Here is a 19,278-nt window from a genome sequence, read left to right on the forward strand (position 1 = left end):
CGACCCACGGAAAGGCACGTGGGGCTCGGCACTTCTGAAGAGCTGAGCAAAGCAGTCCTTCTTATCATAGAAATGCGCTGGCACAACCTCGAGAGGTGGTGGGATGTGGTGGTTAGATTCTGGGGGCAACCACCTGGGTCCAAGTCCAGCTCTACCACATACTAGCTAGTAAATTGGTCAGTTCTGTGCCTCAGTTTCCTCATCTGTAAAGTGAGAGTAGCAGTGATGCCAACCTATCGGAATTATTTATTAGCAAAGCACTCATAACTGTGTCTGCCTCCAATATGCCTAAGGAATGTTAGGTGTCATCTTTGTTGATGTTTGTCACTGTCAGACCACAACTCAAATGTCACTTCTCTGGAGCTAGCAGCTTAGAAGCAAGTTTAAAACATCCTTGAGGAAACGAACAAAGTGTTTGGGATCCGGGTTCTGTGACTCCAGGTCATGTCATGATGCTTTATCATTAATCCCTAAAGACTCAACTGTCACCCATGTCCCCTGTTCATGTAAACATGCTTTATCATTCAGCCAGAGAGGGATGTGCTCAGCTCCCGCTTTTACTTCCTGAGCCCCTGTCCTGCCTCTGTGCTCTTTGCCAAGAAAGGTCTCACAGGCTGTGAGCTACACACCGGCCCCAAACATCCTGAGGCTTCAGGCTGTCAAGGGTCACCTTCAGCAGGCAGCTTCTGTCCCATGTCAGAAAATGGACCAGAATACACATAGTTCCTCCTCTGGCATCGGAGATCTGTTCTTGTGGTTCTGTGTGAGCTCTTCAAAACATACAAAGAAAATAAGCCACCTCTCAATCCAATTATTGTCCTCTAAATAATGCCAGTGGGTGACACAGGATGAGAATCCCAGGATTATATTCACAACTATGACCTGCGTTCACACCCATGACCGATGGGAAGTCATAGAGAAAGCATCCCAGCTGGTGATGACCTTGGGGATTACCCACGTGGGTGTGGCTACCGACCGAGACGTTCATGCGGCCCAAGGAAAGGAGAGATGGCCGTGCAGAGTTTACGAGCTCTGGGCAGGGATGTACATGCTCGATCCCTGTGAGGATGTTCCAATGGCCACCCACTTGCCGGTCAGCCCAGTAGGATACTGATCTCCTGGCAGTCTGTATGTGATTTTAGGAGGTGACAAATATTGTATAGGGTGTGTATCTTTGCTTAATTTTTTTATTTGAAAAATACAATGTTTCCATTAAAGTAGATGCCAAATTTTCCTTTTAAACTTACTTAAGAGAACGTTAAAACTATATTAATTATAGGCCAAGTGGTTTTATTAGGGCAGAGTCCTTGGGAGTGGTGGCCAAGCTAGTGAAATGTGGGAGGTGTTGCATTGTGCAGAGTCCCGAAGCCCCCCGTCCAGGAGAAGTGCTGTGGGAGGTTCAGGAGGCGCAGAGGAGGGGGCCTGGGCCAGCACGCCCTCCAGGAGCTTACAGTCTGGAAGAGGGAAGGGATAACACAGGAGACGTGGACACAGGGACAGGGAACTTGCTAAGCCTGGATAAGCTCCTTGGTCCCAGGGGGACTCAGGGAGAAAGGTTAGATGCCTGGTGTAGATGGGGGTGTGTGGAGGCATTTGGCAGAAGCTTCATGAAGGACAGGAGATGGGTCTGTGGGGATTGTGGAGGTGACCGTCACGGTGCAGGCTTTGGGACTCCTGGCCTGTTGTCGTTGAATGGCAGTCAAGGTGTGGGCTTGCAGAAGAGCTAATAGAGTGGTGTAGCCCCCGCCGGGGAGAGAAGCAGTTCTCAGGGAAATATGGACTCAAGGGGCAGATGCCCATGCTCGGGGGCCCTCTAGTGGCCTCATTAGCGAGAAGAGGTCCTTACTCCGATAAAGTCTGGCCCCCTGCTTCTCAGACTTCTGTGTGCACCCGCACAGATGCCCTGGAGACCTTGTTACGGTGTGGATTCTGACTCATCAGGTCTGCGATGGGGCCTGAGACTCTGCATTTCCAGCAAGCAGCCAGCAAGCCCCCAGCCCCCACGGAAGCTTGCCGCCATCCTCACTCCAGTGACATGAGGTTTGCTCCGCAGAGCCCCGAGTCCTCGGAGTGCTGGGAGGGCAGGAGGGGACGGGGCACTTTGCCATGGTGTTAAAGGTTAGTCACTTGTTAAATGTGGCTCAGCCTGGAGGGAAGGGTGGGCCCAGGTTGCCGACTTTATAATTTTGGCCAAGTAGAGATGTTTTGAAACAAAAGGACAACAATGAAGAAAAAAAAGAAACATCCAACTATGACCCCAGGTATTTCTTGAAAGAAATGGAAGTCAAAGTCCCAAGAAGCAGGGAGGCTCATCGCGCCGGCAGAGGGCCGTATTTTAAAGTAGGTGCCGCTAGCCTTAAGAGTGCTTTGCGGCATTGTCCTCACTTGGGGGTCTTGGGAAATGTCACCACAGACTGGCAGGGACGGACAGGCTGAGGATTGGGGCTGTAGCTGTAAGATCGGCCATTTCTGTGGTGCTCAGAGCCGTGAGAGCGTCCCCGGAAGGCCCTGCGTGGCACCTGTGGGGCTGCTCTGACCTTTCCTGGGAGGAATAGTCTGGGCTGGGTGAGCCCGGGAGCCAGAGGGCCCCTTCCCCCCGCACTGCCCTCCCCGGAGGTCACCATCCCGGCGCTGCCTCGGCTCTGGGCCTTTGCCTAGTGGTCTCTCCTCCATGTCCCTCGTAGGCCACTGTGAGCCACGGGCTTCACCAGCCTGGTTTGCTGAGACCCCAGCCTGGGTGGTGTTGGGGCTGAGTGCCGAAGCTGGAGGAGGTCTCGGGAGTGCCCTGCTTTTCCTCACCACCCGGTTGGGAGGGAGAGCGCCTCCTTTCTCCATCCTTGTGGGACTGAATACCGCCCTCCGTGGTGCCCTTCTGCCTGTAGTGAGCGGTGCTAGGGTGGACACGTGATTCAGGCTTGACCCCTGGGAGTCTGTTCCCGGGCTTCATTGGGAAGGTGTTTTCTCTTCGTGAAGACATCACTAAGCTCCTAAGATGTGAGCCTGGAGTGCTGGCGGCCACTTTCCCAACCTGCTCAGGGGGGACCTGCTGGAGAATGGGTCCAAGAGGTGAGGGCAACTTCCTGCCGGCATCATCTCAGCCTGGATGCAGCGTGGACGCTGGATTCTCAGTTTAACAGTTACTCCCTGTGATGCTTAAGCTGGTTGCACTCGCAGCGAAGGGCTCTGATGATCACAGCACGTAGAGGAGGAAAGGGCCCTTGCCCAGATCCCGGGACGGGTGTGTCAGGGCTGGAGTCCAGTGCCCGGCCTCTCCCCCGACACTGCACTCTCTGTCCTTCCAAGCACCTCCGCAGGCCCAGCGGACTCCAGAACATAACCGGTTTTGCCCACCAGTCCTCACCGGGTCTGCCTAACTGAAGGTTCCTGGGGCTTTTCACACGGGAGTGTCTGGAGGACTGGGGGACTGGATGGGGTTGTGACAGGAGGCGTCTGTCAGTGGCTCTGCTGTTGGAAGGACCTCATGACTCCTGATGTAGTAGCAGGTGCTGGGGGTTCAGGTTTTTTTCATGAAAGTGGGGTTTGCTCAGACACTTTTATGTTGTCCGGGCATGCGTGTCACATCCAGTCGCTGTAAGTCACTGCAAAGGGTATGCTCAGGAGTTGCTAATGACGTATTTCATTTTAATAATGAGACACCCATGCTCACCGCTTATTTCCTCCTGTGGCTTTCCACTCTGGCTCTGAGTGGTGTAAGAGTTCGCGGTTAATGGATGACACAATGCATTATTTAGAACACGGAGACAGGAGGTTCTTATAAGACCAAAGACTTTGTAACAGATTAACTAACAGGTTCCTCACTTAATTATTGTTTTGAATTTTCCAAAGAATATTTTCTCTAAAATCACCCAACTAGATAAAGTTATTTTGGGGAACGTCTAATTTTCCTATTATTTCTCTGCCAGGTTTAAATATTGGTGTTCTTATCATTCCAGAGGTCTTCAGTTCAGAGCTTTTGTCTTTCATTTTACTACCTGTGAAACACGGACCATAGATTCAGACTTTATGAAGCCTTTGGAAAGGTTTGCCACACAAAGTGATATTTTAATGCTGTAGAGCCAGAAATGAAATTGTGAGGCTCCATCTCGTTCTCCCGAGGGCTACATGTGCAGCCTCTGGGGGCAGGGTGGCCTGGGTGTGGGTCCGAGCCTCTGCATGTGTGTTGGCTACTTCACATCTCCGACTCCGTTTCCTCCTTTGTACAATGGAGATCCCAGTAGTATTAACCCGTGTGGGTTGTGGTGAAGATCAAGTGAGAAAATGCAGGTGGAGCACCTAAGGTGGGATCCCACACAGGGTGATGATGGTAATGCTAGTATTCACTAGAGCGAAGGTCAGCGAACTATGCCCCGGGAGCCCGCCTCTTGTGTTTATAAATAAAGTTTTATTGGGACACAGCTACACTCATCTGTTTATGTTCTGTCTGTGGCTGTTTTCACACTATAGTGGCAGAATTGAGTAGCTACCCAGAGATGTCTTTATTGCATTTTATTCAGTCTTAGTTAATTAAAACTCTCATATATACGCATGCTGTGGAAGAGGGGGTGAAAACGTCCCCAGGGGTGCCACCCTACTCTGCCCATAGGTCAGATGCACACATAAAGCCCCATGGGATTGTGATCCACGTCTGTAAGAGTCTCAGTGGTGCGACCGCCTCTTGGGCTGGCTCTTCGGGCTGGTCGTGGTTAGAGACTTTGTAAACAGTCCAGGGATGATTGCCCTTGCTCTAAAGTGTCTTTGTGGTTTTGTTTTTCACATTCGTACAGAGTTGCCATGCACCCCTCCTAAGAGACTTTTATCAAGTTTATGTTCCTGTAAAATGTGTTAGAAGTTTCTGCTCTCTCCCACATTACTTAATGCTCAGTCTTGCTCATGTTCCTGACCTCTGTCAGTCTGACAATAAGAAATGACTTCTTTGTGTTTGTATCACTTTGACTTTGAATAAGATGTGTCCCCAGACATCACTGCTTGGAAACATCTCTGGTCATTTCTCTTGCTCCTTGTAATTTCTGGGTTGGGCCAGTCGTTAGGAACCAGTTCCTGAATCTTTGGGCAGTTTGGTGGGGGCGTGTGTTGGGTCTGCAGATAGCCGACTTTAATGGGAGCTCGTATTTAATGAGAGCTTTACTATGCACTTTGCGGGTGTTTGCACCTCCATTCCTGATGACCCAGGCACTATTATCTCAGTATTGGAAACTGAGCTCTCTCAAGCTGTAGGCAACTGAGCAACAGAGTCTGGACTTAAACAGATTGCCCCCAGGGCTCACACTCCTCAGGCCCCCAGAGGGAGGCGCGGTGCAGGGGGAGGTGTGGGAGATGGGGCAGCGCAGATCCGGCTGGAGTAGGGCTCACTTACTGGTTTTCTGGCTGGGCAAAATTAGGTGGCCCCTCAGAGTTTCACAGCTCCCAGAGGGATTCCAGATTTTTTTACCTTGTGGGGTTGTTTTGAGGATGATTTTGTCTCAAGGAGAAGTGTGTAAAGGCCCTGGCATCGTTCCTTATACCTCATCAATGATAAATGGTGGCTTCTATCTGTATTATCAGCAAAAATTATTAGCACAATGATGAAACACATGGAGTGAAGATGATGAATAGAAAGTGTCTACCTGGGTGGCTCAGTCGTTAAGCGTCTGCCTTCAGCTCGGGTCATGATCCCAGGGTCCTGGGATCAAGCCCCGCATCGGGCTCCCTGCTCGGTGGGAAGCCTGCTTCTCCCTCTCCCACTCCCCCTGCTTGTGTTCCCTCTCTTGCTGTCTCTCTCTCTGTCAAATAAATAAATAAAGTTAAAAAAAAAGTGTCTAGAACATCTACCTACCTGGGTATTAGCTGTCATTATTTCGTTAATATGTTGCAATGTATATTTCCACATTCTGTAACCTAACTAACGGTGCAAACTTTGCCCGCCCAAGGTCACTGTTGAAAGCTCCTCATGGGCCCTCGATGGTCTCACCAAGACAGACCTCCCCGCCACAGTGACCAGGAGCCAATCCACTGCAGCCAGTAGCATTTTCGATCCATTTAGGCAAGAATATTACCGTGCTTCACAAGCAGCCCGTTCTCCCAGCCTCCTGGGTGGCTGACACTGCCCTCCCTGGTTTGTCACACCTTTGCAAGCTGGTGGGTATGTTTTTGTGTGTGGGATCTGATGATGAGATGCCTGTTCCACATCAGAAGTGGGACTTGAGGCTGCCGGAACTGGTGCCTGTGGTTTCCCAGTTTTGACTACCTGTGTCCAGGGATGGCTCTGGCCTTTGCATTGTAGGCAAGAGACCTCAGTGTGGACCGGTGGCCTGGTCTGTGGGCACGTCCCAGAGTAACCCTCATTTCCAATCCAGAAGGGGTCTTCCACCTTCTCCTGGGGTTACAGAGTTGGCCAGGCTATGACATCTTAGCTTTCCCTTGGTCCAAGTTTACTGCTGGTAAAAATTCCAGGGATTAAACTCTCCATGGAAATTTGTGTCTGTGATGAACGCATCTCTCTCGGAAATGACAACTTCTTAAAGGTAAGAACCATGTTGTTGACTCCTGAGTGTCCCCGTCCTCAACCCAACCGTGGTGCCCACCTTGAACAGATCAGAAATGAGCCTGAAAACCAACCGACATTCCACAATGGAAAAAAGCCCATCAAACAGCAGGGGAAAGTCATTCCTTTGGCAGATCTGTCTATCCCGGTGCCTAGACAATGCTGACTCATTCCTTTGGCAGAGACGTTCTCCTTATTGTGGTTGGTTTGGGTGCATTTTCTTCTGGTGGAGAAGTTGCTAGAAGGTAGGGTCAGTGATGGGTCTGTGATGGCAGCAACATCTTTATTGATGGACTGCTCTTCTCTCAGGTACCACACTTAGCTCTTCACCCACTTACCTCCCTAAAGTCTCATGACAGCCCTCAGGGATTCCCTATTATTCTCCCTATTTTGCATATAAAGGAACTGAGACCCAGGGAAGTGAGGCTGTGTGCCCTCAGAGCAGCATGGTCACCGAGCCGGGATCTGAGGCTACGCCATCTTGCCTCCAACCCCAAGGTCTACATTAGATGGAGATACCTCCTCCCACCCACCCCAGCCAGGTGAAGCCCTCTAGTATAAGCCCTGTTAGCATCTGGAAAGTGGCTTTGTAGCACTCACCGAAACTGCGCTTTGACTGTTCTTTGTGAACTTGGTAGTTGAAAGTCTGTTTTATAGGCCGAGCCATAGACTTGTGAAGACAGCTGCACACACAGTGGGTCTCAGTAACAGCTGGATGGATGAATAGAGGGATGGATCAACACACAGATGGATAGATAGATGATGGATGGATGGTTGGATGATGAGTGGATGATGGGTGGGTGGGTGAGTGGTTGGGGGGGTGGATGGATGGACGGGTGGATGATGGGTGGATTGGGTGGATGGATGGATGGATGAGTGGGGGGATGGGTGGGGGGACGGGTGGGTGATGGGTGGATTGGGTGGATGGATGGATGGACGGGTGGGGGGATGGGTGGGGGGACGGGTGGGTGATGGGTGGATGGGTTGATGGGTGTATAGATGGATGGATGAGTGAGTGGGGGGCGGATGGATGCGTGGATGGATGGGGACGGAAGGATGGGCAGTTGCAAGGACGGATGCTTAAAGAAGCAGTCATATTGTGGAATGAGGGGATTTCCCTCATGGTCCCCCAGCTTTGTTGCCCTCAGCTTCTGGAGAAAGAAGCACCTGGAGGAAGAGCTTTGCATGTATGTCTTTTCTTCCCTTTTGGCCGAGATACCCTCACAGCGGTGTCTGCTTACACTCAGGAGAAGGTTCTCCTGACCCATAAAGCTCCATCACAGACACATCTCTGGCCTCCAGCTGGCTCGAATCTCTCAGCTCGAACCTCATCCTCCACCTTCCTGTCTTGGGACTTTTCTGGGCTGGCTGATTGAAATGAGAATATTCACAAAGGTAACTTCGAAGTATCTTTGGAGGCAGCCACAAAGAGTACTGGCACTACAAAGACGTACGTTTGAGTACCAGCTGTGTGCTTTAGGGCCAGTTCCTTCAGCTCTCTGAACCTCGGCGTGCACATCATCAGGCCGGCCTGTGGGTCCGTGGAGGGGGAGGGGCACATGTACACATGGAGAACCGCCAGCCCAAAATGGGTGTCTAGCAGGTGCCCATTTCCTTTATGTACTTCCCATTTCACTCTCTGTGTTTCCGTTTAAAAAAAAAATCCTGGAAGAGATGTACTATGTTTGAATTTACTTTCTAAGATTTATTCTCTCTGTCCTCCATATTATCCATTAGTCTTTAAAAATTTAATTGTATTTAAATTCAATTTAATTAACATTTAGTGTATTATTAGTTTCAGAGGTAGAGTTCAGTGATTCATCAGTTGCATATAACACTGAGTGCTCATTACATCACGTGCCCTCCTTAATGCCCATCCCCCATATTATCCATTAGAATGCAAAAAACAAACAAACAAACAAAAAAACCCAAAGAACTCAACAGCCCAGCCACAGTGCCCCCTGGGGACTGGCAGAGTCCTTCTTGGTTCCAGCCCTGGCCTGGGGAGAGGGCCTCCTGTGGAACAGGGCAAAGCCGGTGTCCTTGGTCCTGTGCACACGGGTTTGAGCCCGTGGTCTGTGCAGCAGGGGAGTGGAGCATAGCAGGTGGGTTGATACCTGCCTGGGTCAGCCACTCACCAGCTGAGCAGTCTTGGGACAGGCTTTCACCTCCTGCAGCGCCAGCCTTGGAGGGTGAGTAGGAGCAAGTGCAGTGAGTGTAAGAATGCCTTAGCACCTTGTACGAGTCGGTCTGAGAGACTTGCCCAGAGAGCCTGGTTGGATACGGGCTGGGCTCAGAGCGCAGGCAGAGGATGCAAATGCTCTGGGGCCAGGCAGGCATCCCCAGGCATGGGGAGATGCAGCCGCTGCCTCCAGCTTGGGGCTGGGAGACCCTGGGAGCAGTGAGGCCTGCGGCTCCTGAGCACCCTTGCCCCTGTATGAAGAGCATGCTGCTGTGAGGCCAGCTCGTTGTGATTATGTGGGAATATGAGCTCAAGGTCGCCAGGCTTGTGGCTTTGAAGAGAACTTGAAAGTTGAGATTTTCATATGGAATATCTTGACTCTAAAAATGTTTGCTTTCAATTCTTGTTTTTTTTAAAAAACACACTACACATATTTCTTGCCTCACAGTGTAGAAGGCAGAGATGAGAAGTGACAGAAGGAAAGGGAAAGTATGAGCGGCCTAAGTGATGAGTCTGTCAGCCAGCGGGAGAGAAGGCAGCCGCTGTGAGGACACAAGTTTTGTTTCTCGAGAGAGATCACACAGATGACTCTCTTGTGGTTGTGAACTCTCACCTTGCACCTTGGAGGAATGCAGTGCGACCTTAGACGACGGACCTTGTAAATGTGACGAGCTATATGGAGAATATGGACGGGTGCACCTGTCATGGCAAAGGGTCATAAATGCATCTTTGGAAATCAAGCACTTGGCTTCTCAGTTATAAAAATGGGCCAAAAAGGGACCAGCAGGGACACGTGATCAAGTGTATGGCACTCTATTGTTACCTCTCCTGTTTCTCTCTCTCTCTCTCTCTCTCTCTCCCTCCCCCCTCCCCTATGCTGTCCCTCCCTCCTTCCCCTCCTCCTCCTCTGTTTCTGTCTCTGTCTCTCTTTAAGTGGATGAATAGATAGATGCATGCCTATATATAGATATCTGTAGGTATGTGTGTACCTATGTTTATAATATATAATTATCTCGTCAAGGATGATTCACAGCCTTGAGGGAGTGATTACCTCTGACCTGGTGGTTTCCAGTGTCTCTTTATGTACAAATAAATTATGCAGCATTGATACCTTAGTCTGATCTTATTAATTACTCTTCTCTTAGTCTGTTTAAAGTCAATTAAACTTCAGGGAGTCCCAGTTCCTCCTGTGAAAATCAGGTCCCTGTCACTTAGGAAACCAAGCGGATGACCGATAGCTCTTCTAGCTCTTAGGGAGAATGTGACAACTTCCTTGGGGACCAACCCCTTTGGGTCTCTGGCAGTTTTATTGTCCTACAATTGGCAGTGGGCGTGGGGCTGCTGGTGTCTGGCTGGGCAGGCTGACTGTAGAGAGCTAGGCTCTGGAAAGAAGGGGTCTGGATCAAAGGAACTGAGACATAGTACACTGCCCAGACTCTTCTTTCTCTGGCATCCTGGATTTTGGGGGGTGTTGGGTATTTATTTATTTATTTATTTATTTAGTTATTTATTTATTTGACACACACACACACACACACACACACACACACACACACACACACACACAGCATGTAAGGGGGAGAGGCAGAGGGAGAGGGAGAAGCAGACTCCCGCTGAGCAGAGAGCCTGACATGTGGCTCGATCCCGGGGCCCCTGGGATCATGACCTGAGTTGAAGGCAGACACTGAAGCGACTGAGCTACCCCTCTAATGTCTTTTCATATCTTTCTTTTAGACTTTTTTTCTGATCACAGAGACAAATATATTCATTATTGAAAATTCAGAAAACACAGAAAAATACTGAGAAGGAAATAAACACCATTCACACGCTCCCCACCCCCTACCCAGAGATAACTCTTGCTACTACTTTTTTGTGTTTTCTTCCAGCCTGTTTTCTATGTAATTTTTTTTTTTTTACTGTATTGGGATTAATCGATATATTCTTTATTAAATTAGCATATCATAAGCACTTCTACATCTCTCTGCATACTTGAAGCCTCAGTCTGTGATGGTTTCATGATGCTTTCCACAATATGAATTTGCCAAAATTTACTTGTTTATTTGTTGCCCATTCTCTTTTATTGGAAACTTAGTCTGGCTTGACACTTCTGTTTGCTTTTTGTTTCTTGCTATAATAAATAAATCTGTGGTGGACTTCAGACTACATATCTTTTTGTGTACATCTTTGGTGATTTCTTTAGGTTGAATACCTAGAAGCAGGGTCCCTGAGTCAAAGGGATGAAGGTTGGAGGCATTCAGGTGTTTGTGGAGAGAATGGGCTATCTGGCTGAATCAAATAGCCTCAAGAAATGTAATTCTACCCCTGAAAGTTGGGGATGAGTAGATGAGAAAGCATTTGGCACAGCCCCCCCAGCACATAGTGTACATTAAATGAATGTGATTTGTTTCTTCATTTATGGTGATTTCCCCCATCTCTTAGAATTAAGTTTATAACTGATTTCTTGGTCTCTTTAAATTGGCCTTACCTGCAAAGCACTGAGGAAATACACACACACACACACACACACACACACACACACACACACACACACACACACAGAGACCGATCTCTTTTTATCATTATTTTAGGCATCATGATTTAATGTGATCCTCCCAATTTTGCTAACTTTTGCCTATTTTTTTTTTGAGTAATTCTGCATGAAACTGTGTCCTTACTCCAAGAGGAAAGTAGACATCTGCCTTGGTCTTCACAGGATAATTGGACTCTAAAATTAGAAGGGCAACAGTGCATGTTAAAATGCATCTAAATAAAATCCCAGCGGGAGAACTTGTCTTTCGTGGCAGTGCAGGCAAGCTGTGGTGCCGCCCAGTGCAGTGGGGAGGAGCGAGTGGGAGCGAGTGGTGCTCCCTGACCTCGGGGAGCATGCAGACAAATGCATAGGTGTTGCTGACGCAGTCCCTTCACTTTGTCTAAAAATACTTCCAAATGAAGAGAATGAACGGTACGCATCCTTCCAGTGATGTCCTCCATAGTCCGATTGCGAGGGTAGCCCTTAGGAGGGACGAAGTCCCGCTTGGTGGTGTTCTGTAAGCTTGTCAGGGAACATTCCTGGCGATACTTGAGGAAGGAGGTAGATCAGACACCCTGGGTCTTGAACAGCTTTTCTTTCAATGATATCAGTCGACCTGGAACATTCCATGGCAGGCACCATCCACCTGCAGACATTTGTGGCAGGATGAGTGGGTGGAGGAGGCTCCTTTAATAAGCTAAGGCTCATCAGATGCCTACTGTGTGCAGGCACAGACGTAGGGACCGGGGGACCCTGATGAGCAAAAGGGGCACGACGTCCCCCTTCCTTAACAGAGCTGGCCATCAGATGGAGCAGGCAGATGCTAATCAGTCGGTCTCCAGCCAGTTTGTCATGGAAAAGGGAGCCGAGTGTATATCTGGACAAACAACGTGTGCTATGTTTTGAGGTGAAAACAGTTTGGAATTCACTTCTACCTGTTGCGGTAGCGAATGAAGTGGGTCACATAGAATAATGGCTACGATTTCTCTTGTTCGGTGTCCACGCACTCTTGCCTTTCCCAGTCTCTGACCCCAACTGCACATGCACTAAATTGTAAAATCCGGGAGGGTGGGACTGAGTCTCCTTTGTTTCCAGGCAGGACTCCGGGGTCTAGTGGAGGGCTGGCATGTAGTAGCTCCTGGTGTGTGAAGGATGGACAGGTGTACATACTGACTCCATGAGACACAGCTCATCTCGTGCTGCGGTGTGTCCTGAGCGCCTGGAGATGGGCCTTTGGGCAGAGGCACCTTTATCCAGAGCTGATCACAGCCCGGGCTGCCCCCCCGCCACGCTCTCTGGAGGCTATCCTGAGCCCTCCCAGCCTGTCCATCCCTTGGACTGTCTCTGCACCCCACCTGGCTGGCCCGGCTGTGCTGGACGGTCACTTTACCAGGGCTGGGCTGGCCTCCATATTATCTCCAGATTACAGGTGCTCAGTATTTTTAGAACCAACACACCTCCTATTGTAGACTCAAGAGGGGAAGAGGGGGGAGGACGGGAGGAAGCAAGGAGGGAAGACGTTCCCACCTAGAATAACCTTCCCTCTTCTTAACACCACTGGTTCCCTCATCATATATGTCTCAGCTCCAGGTGACCCTCTCTGGCCACTGTCGCTCAGATGCTGTCCCCTCCCTCATCATCACCATCACTCCCTTTTCTCATCCCACTGTATTTTCTCCTGAGCACACTTAGCACCATCCAGAAATACATTATTTATGCACACTGACTACTAATTATATATAAGGTACAAACATGTGCGCAGATGATACGTAGTCATGTGTGCACCAGTGCCTGTGTACACTACCAGAATATAATTTAAAATGAAGACAGTCTTTTCCAGCACCTGGCACCTAGCACACTGAAGGCTTAAATATAACTTGAATGAATGAATGAATGAATTCACTTTGTTGTATTTTTCATGAGGCTGTTGAGCCTAGGACCCTCACCCACGGCCAGCCACCACTGGTGCTCGGGCTCACCAAGGAGGACTCACGGTCCGGAGCGTGGAGCTGATGACAGTGGGAAGCTCCTTCCGAGTCCTGTGGCAATTCCAGGATCTTAATGCTCCTGATTTCCTGAGAAGACCCCAAGGCGTGTCTCCAATAGAAACCCTGACCCAGAGACAGTGTCTTTTTATTTTTAATCTTTTTATACCCTTCTTCCCCTCCCCCACTAGTCCCTTATCCCTTTGACCAACAGGCTCCTCGGTTTCAAAAGGCAAGGAGTGTTAGGAGTGCACGCAGTACTGTGTGGACACACATGCCCTGTAGGAAGTCATCTCCTGCAGCGTCCGCATTCCTAACCTGGTTTCCTGAATGTGGTAAGAATTGGGGTCCCTGAATCCACGTTCTAGCCCCACCGCTGATGGGCTTATGCCCTCAGTGGCCTTTCTCAGCTGGGCTTCCTCATCTGTGCAATCTGGGATTTGGATTATTCCATTTCTCCTTTCCCTTCCAGCTTTGAAACGCTCCATGTGCTTCTGTTTTGTATAGACTGCTGACATCAGAACACTTCTTTGGATTAATTGATGGATGACGCAGGCGAGGTGCCCTTCCTCCAGAAGGTGCTTCATCTTGTCAGGCAAGATTCTTTGAGTTGCCTGTGGTTTAGTTGCCCTTAGTTTCTCATCCATGAGAAACCCATCCAACCACACTGGCTTCCCCGTAAAAGACACTTAGGGACCTACAGATTGGATTGGTCTGGGGAGAGTTTGACTTCAGGCCCCTGGATGCAGGGGGTCTCCTTAGGGCCCCAACACTGGCTCCCTCTCCATCTTGTGGCTAGATTCTCTATGTTCACCTGTGTTCTTAGGCTGCTCGTCCTCCTCGGGGGGCCCTTGTAGCCTCCAGGCTCCAGCCAGCTCTGGTAAAGAGGAGGATTTCCCTTTCCTGCTAGGTGAAAAACAAAACCCTAGGAACTTGTCTTCTTGGCCTGGGGATGGTCAGTGTCTCTGAAATCCTATGGACTGAATGGGCAAGGGATGGGTGCCCCAAGGGACGTCCAGGGGTTGCCACCAGAAAAGGGTGTAGGGGGGTAAATGTCAATTTCAGTGTTTTTAGAAATCTCTCCTCTAAAATTTCCCAGTGATTGCTTAACCACTGAGAGGGTGGCTTGAATCTCATTATCCTGCAGACCAGGGTGGGGGTGGGGGTGGGGGTGGGGGGAAGGAGTTGGAAAGCCTGACCTTTGGGGGTTGATGATACCCCTTGTTCTGCTTCCCAATAACAGACTTGCCCTGACCTTGTTGATGAACGTGGGCCCTGTCCTTTCCTCAGCTCACCAGCGTCCATCACTGTCATGTCCTTTGGCAGTAATGAAAGAGGACACATTGGATTAGTAGAATGATAGATTGGGTGGATGTGAGTCAGTGTGGGGGGAGTGGGAGAGAGGAGCTCGCTCTTAGAGAAACCCCCATCCCCCAAGCAGCGCAGACAGCCTGCTTCACCAGGGGGTTGGGGGTGATTCAGTAACCACCTCCTCCAAGACACCTGCTTGAATGAGGGAACCCTCATGCCCCTTTGTGTGGAGACACCAGTGTGGAAATGATGAGCCATGAAGGGTGGACATAGAAACTCTATACCCCTGGCTCTGTCCAGCTCAGTGTCGTCGACTCAGAAGTATGTTAAAGAACCAAACTGTTTGTCGCCCCAGAGCTTACACATTGGGTAATTGTTTACTTAGTTGAGTTAATTTCTGAGTTTTCTTTCTACGACTTGGCCTCACATTTAAAAAAAAAAAAAAAGGCTAATTAAGGGAAATTTTATGGTAACTAGATTGAAAAGCAAGTAGGGAATAACCCATCTATGAAATTGTTATAAGAAAAGTTATTAGGGTAATGGTGAGAACAAAACAACTCTATTTAATGCTTGATGGTTATAGAGATTCCAACCAAGATAGAGAAATGTATCTTTTCTTAAAAGATTTTTCAAGGCACCCATTTTAATGTGCTTTTTTTCCCACACAGGGACATGTATTCATGAAGCAAGTTCAACAGAGTGACCTCGGGCAGTAGCCCCGTCCTTGCTTGCTTTCCTTTTGTTCTGTTAGACTTTTCTGTCTTTGCAGAAGTACAGTTGTCATATAATATATTAGCTTCAGGCGTACAGCGCGGTGATTGATTCAACAATGACTTACATTACAAACTGCACACGCCATAGGCACCATCTGTCACCATACAAAATGATTACAATATTCCTGACTATATTCCCTACGCCATACTTTTTACCCCCATGACTTATTTATTTGATACTTAGGAGTTTGTGCCTCTCAATCCCCCTTTATCCATTTCACCCATCCCCCCACCCCATGATGTCTTTCTTTACATATACTATGTATTTCTTTTTTTTTTTTCCAACAAACAACAAATATTTATTGAGCGCCTATGATGTGCCAGGCACTGTTCTAGGATCCCCCCCTCCAAAAAAGGAAAACAAAACAAAATAAAATGAGACAGAGGCAGAAAATGCAATTCTGAGGGAGAGGACAGGGGCAGCTGAGGAAGAAGGCTGAGGGAACGGAGAAGCCTGAGGTGATGGTGCTCTGCCTTAGGCCTCCTCTTCGGCCTCCTCACCGAAATCCTCTTCTTCTTCTGCGGTGGCGTCCTGGTACTGCTGGTACGCGGAGACAAGGTCGTTCATGTTGCTCTCGGCTTCAGTGAACTCCGTCTCGTCCATGCCCTCGCCTGTGTACCAGTGCAGGAAGGCCTTGCGCCGGAACATGGCCGTGAACTGCTCCGAGATGCGCTTGAAGAGCTCCTGTGGCCGTGCTGTTGCCGATGAAGGTGGTGGCCATCTTGAGGCCACGAGGGGGGATATCGCAGACTGCCGTCTTGACGTTGTTGGGGATCCATTCCACGAAGTAGCTGCTGTTCTTGTTTTGCACGTTGGGCATCTGCTCATCTACCTCCTTCATGGACATCCGCCCACGCAAGACAGCAGCCACGGTGAGGTAACGGCCATGGCGGGGGTCACAGGCGGCCATCATGTTCTTGGCATCAAAGACCTGCTGGGTGAGTTCGGGCACAGTGAGGGCCCGATACTGCTGGCTTCCACGGCTGGTCAGAGGTGCGAAGCCGGGCATGAAGAAGTGGAGACGTGGGAAGGGCACCATGTGGACGGCTAGCTTGCGGAGGTCAGCACTGAGCTGACCAGGGAAGCGGAGGCAGGTGGTGACACCGCTCATGGTGGCCGAGACGAGGTGGTTCAGGTCCCCGTAGGTTGGCGTGGTCAGCTTGAGAGTACAGAAGCAGATGTCGTACAGGGCCTCATTGTCAATGCAGTAGGTCTCATCCGTGTTCTCTACCAGCTGATGGACGGAGAGGGTGGCGTTGTAGGGCTCAACCACCATGTCAGACACTTTGGGTGAGGGTACCACACTGAAGGTGTTCATGATGCGGTCAGGATACTCTTCTCGGATCTTGCTGATGAGCAAGGTGCCCATTCCAGAGCCTGTGCCCCCACCCAGCGAGTGGGTCAGCTGGAAGCCCTGCAGGCAGTCACAGCTCTCAGCCTCCTTCCTCACCACATCCAGGACTGAGTCAACCAGCTCAGCCCCCTCTGTATAGTGGCCCTTGGCCCAGTTGTTGCCTGCCCTGGACTGACCGAAAACAAAGTTGTCTGGTCTGAATATCTGCCCAAAAGGACCTGAGCGAACAGAGTCCATGGTCCCGGGTTCTAGATCCACCAAGATAACACGAGGAACATATTTGCCACCTGTAGCTTCACTGTAGTACACGGAGATGCGATCCAGCTGCAGGTCGCTGTCACCGTGGTAGGTTCCAGTGGGATCGATGCCATGTTCATCACTGATTACCTCCCAGAACTTGGCACCGATCTGGTTGCCACACTGACCGGCCTGGATATGCACGATTTCCCTCATTGTTAAAATTTATTTTTAATTCTTTTGCTTGCCTCAAGGTGTGTACGGGGCAAGAAAATGATAGGGAATTTTTTTTTCTATACTGCTAACCGCAGGCTGGAAGGATGGGACGTGTCCCAGAGGCTGGAGCAGCGAGGTCCGAACGCAGAGGCAGGAAGGTTCTGAGAGGGAGACAATATACTATGTATTTCATGTTGTAAGTTAGGGGCTACATTATTCAAGATGGATTTTTGTGGTAATAAGATGGATATTTGGGTACTTGTCTATTTATTGTTATTTGGGTTTAAAGAATTTCTCTGTACCTCAGCCTATTATAAAGGATCATCCTGTTAGAATCCCAGTTAGAAATGCTTTTTCCCATGAAGAACTCAGATGCCAGTACAAATTCATTATTTTGAAGACTTTTTTTTACCAGTTCATGGCGCAGTAATATTCAGTGATGTCATGCCTGTAGTATAAAGTATCATTATAGATTGGAGTGCCTTCCATATTAGATACAAATTGTCCCATAAGTACCCGATTACTGTTGACTTCACATGTTAAAAATAAGAAGCAAAAACCTTGTAATGTGGTTTTCCACATTATCTTCGTTTGCGGTGCAGATATGCTTTTATAAATTAGCTTTTGTCTGACTTACTTGAGTTATTTTAGAGGTCTTGTTGCACACTTGATAATTAATAGGTTTCCAATATTTTCAGTGTTAAAAGTCAATTGGTATTTTCCTGTATATATTTTTCCCCTGAAGGTCAAAAGGTGAATTTGCAACATCTGTCAAAATGTAGATGAATAATTTATAGATGTACACATGTTTAATTTTTATGGGTATACAAACAGATATAAAGGGACCTGGGAAGGATTTCCTTTTGGCAAATGAGCATAAAACAAATCAAACTATAAAGAATGAAATACTAGGCTCTGGGTACAGCATAATACTCATAATATAAAATGTGGAGAGTTTTTTGTTCATATTTTCTAAGATAGGGTTCTTAGAAATCTGTTTCTGCTGTGAAACAAAGCAAAGAAATAGTTAAAAAGAGGACCATCAATTAAAAAGCAAATCAGGGGAAATTCCAAATGGATCTGCATGCTTATGCTTGTGTTTTCTCTAAAATTAATAAACTATATGGCTTATGTATCTGCACATATCTAAGATTTACAGAAAAGGTTGCAGGTGAAAAGAAGCTAAGTTCTTAGTGATGAGAAATAATATATATGAAGCTGTTCTCTGTCTTTTGCATTGTGCTGATTGTTCTTGTGGGAATAAAAATTAATTTTAAAAAGCCAATTGAAAGTAAGCTTTCCCATTAAAGAAAGATACTGTTGTTTTAAAATGTTATTTCATTCAATGCAAATGAAAATGAGATGCTATTTAGACTCATCCAGCTGGCAAAAGTAAAAGCAGGTAGCAATGGGAAATATTGGTGAAAGTTGGAGAAACAAGAACTTTAAGTCCTGTGGATGTTAGCATAAATGGGTCTGACCACTTTGGAGAGCATTACAGCATGTCTCCTTGAAGTCAAAATACCACCCCAGCAAGGATGCTCCAAACCTTCGCCCTGGAGAAAATCGCATCCCTGAGTAGCAGGAGAGTTATCCAGGGATGTTTATCACAGCATGGATTCAGTAGAGGAAAAAATGGGAGGGGCTGTAACAGAGGAATGGGAAATCATGGCAGAGAGAATCCACAGGCCCACCACTACAGCCAACTGCCTGGAGGTGGCAGGGTCAGGTGATGCATGGGGGCTCCTGAGATTACTCCAGGGGCTTTAACTCCACCTGTAATGCTTGTTTCTCCTAATAAAAAGAAAACCCGTTTTTAAAAAAATATTCTATCCATGTATTTGAGAGAGAGCGAGTGAGCACAAGCAGGGGGCAGCAGCAGAGGGAGAGGGAGAAGCAGACTCCCCGCTGAGCAGGGAGCCCAACACGGGGCTCAATCCCAGGACCCTGACATCATGACCTGAGCTGAAGACATACGCTTCACCAACTGAGCCACCCAGGCACCCCAAAAGAAAACCTATTTTGAGTAATTATGTCAAGATGTTAATCTTTGCTAATTCTGGCCACTGGACACATGCGTGTTTATTTTCTGTTGCCTGTGTATTATTCAAAAGCAATCAACACATTCAGATTGCATTTTTTAAAGTA

At 48.4% G+C, this 19,278-nt stretch overlaps 1 protein-coding gene and 1 pseudogene across 2 annotated transcripts in view; one reads left to right on the plus strand and one right to left on the minus strand.

Annotated features, from left to right (window-relative positions):
• PHACTR3 (phosphatase and actin regulator 3) overlaps positions 1 to 19,278 on the plus strand; it is a 207,372-nt gene that overhangs the window by 18,826 nt on the left and 169,268 nt on the right. The gene's annotated exons all lie outside the window — the stretch shown is intronic.
• On the minus strand, positions 15,643 to 17,282 carry LOC113938147 (annotated as a pseudogene).

The sequence above is a fragment of the Zalophus californianus genome, chromosome 8, assembly GCF_009762305.2.
Source record: "Zalophus californianus isolate mZalCal1 chromosome 8, mZalCal1.pri.v2, whole genome shotgun sequence".
Taxonomy (NCBI): Eukaryota; Metazoa; Chordata; class Mammalia; order Carnivora; family Otariidae; genus Zalophus; species Zalophus californianus.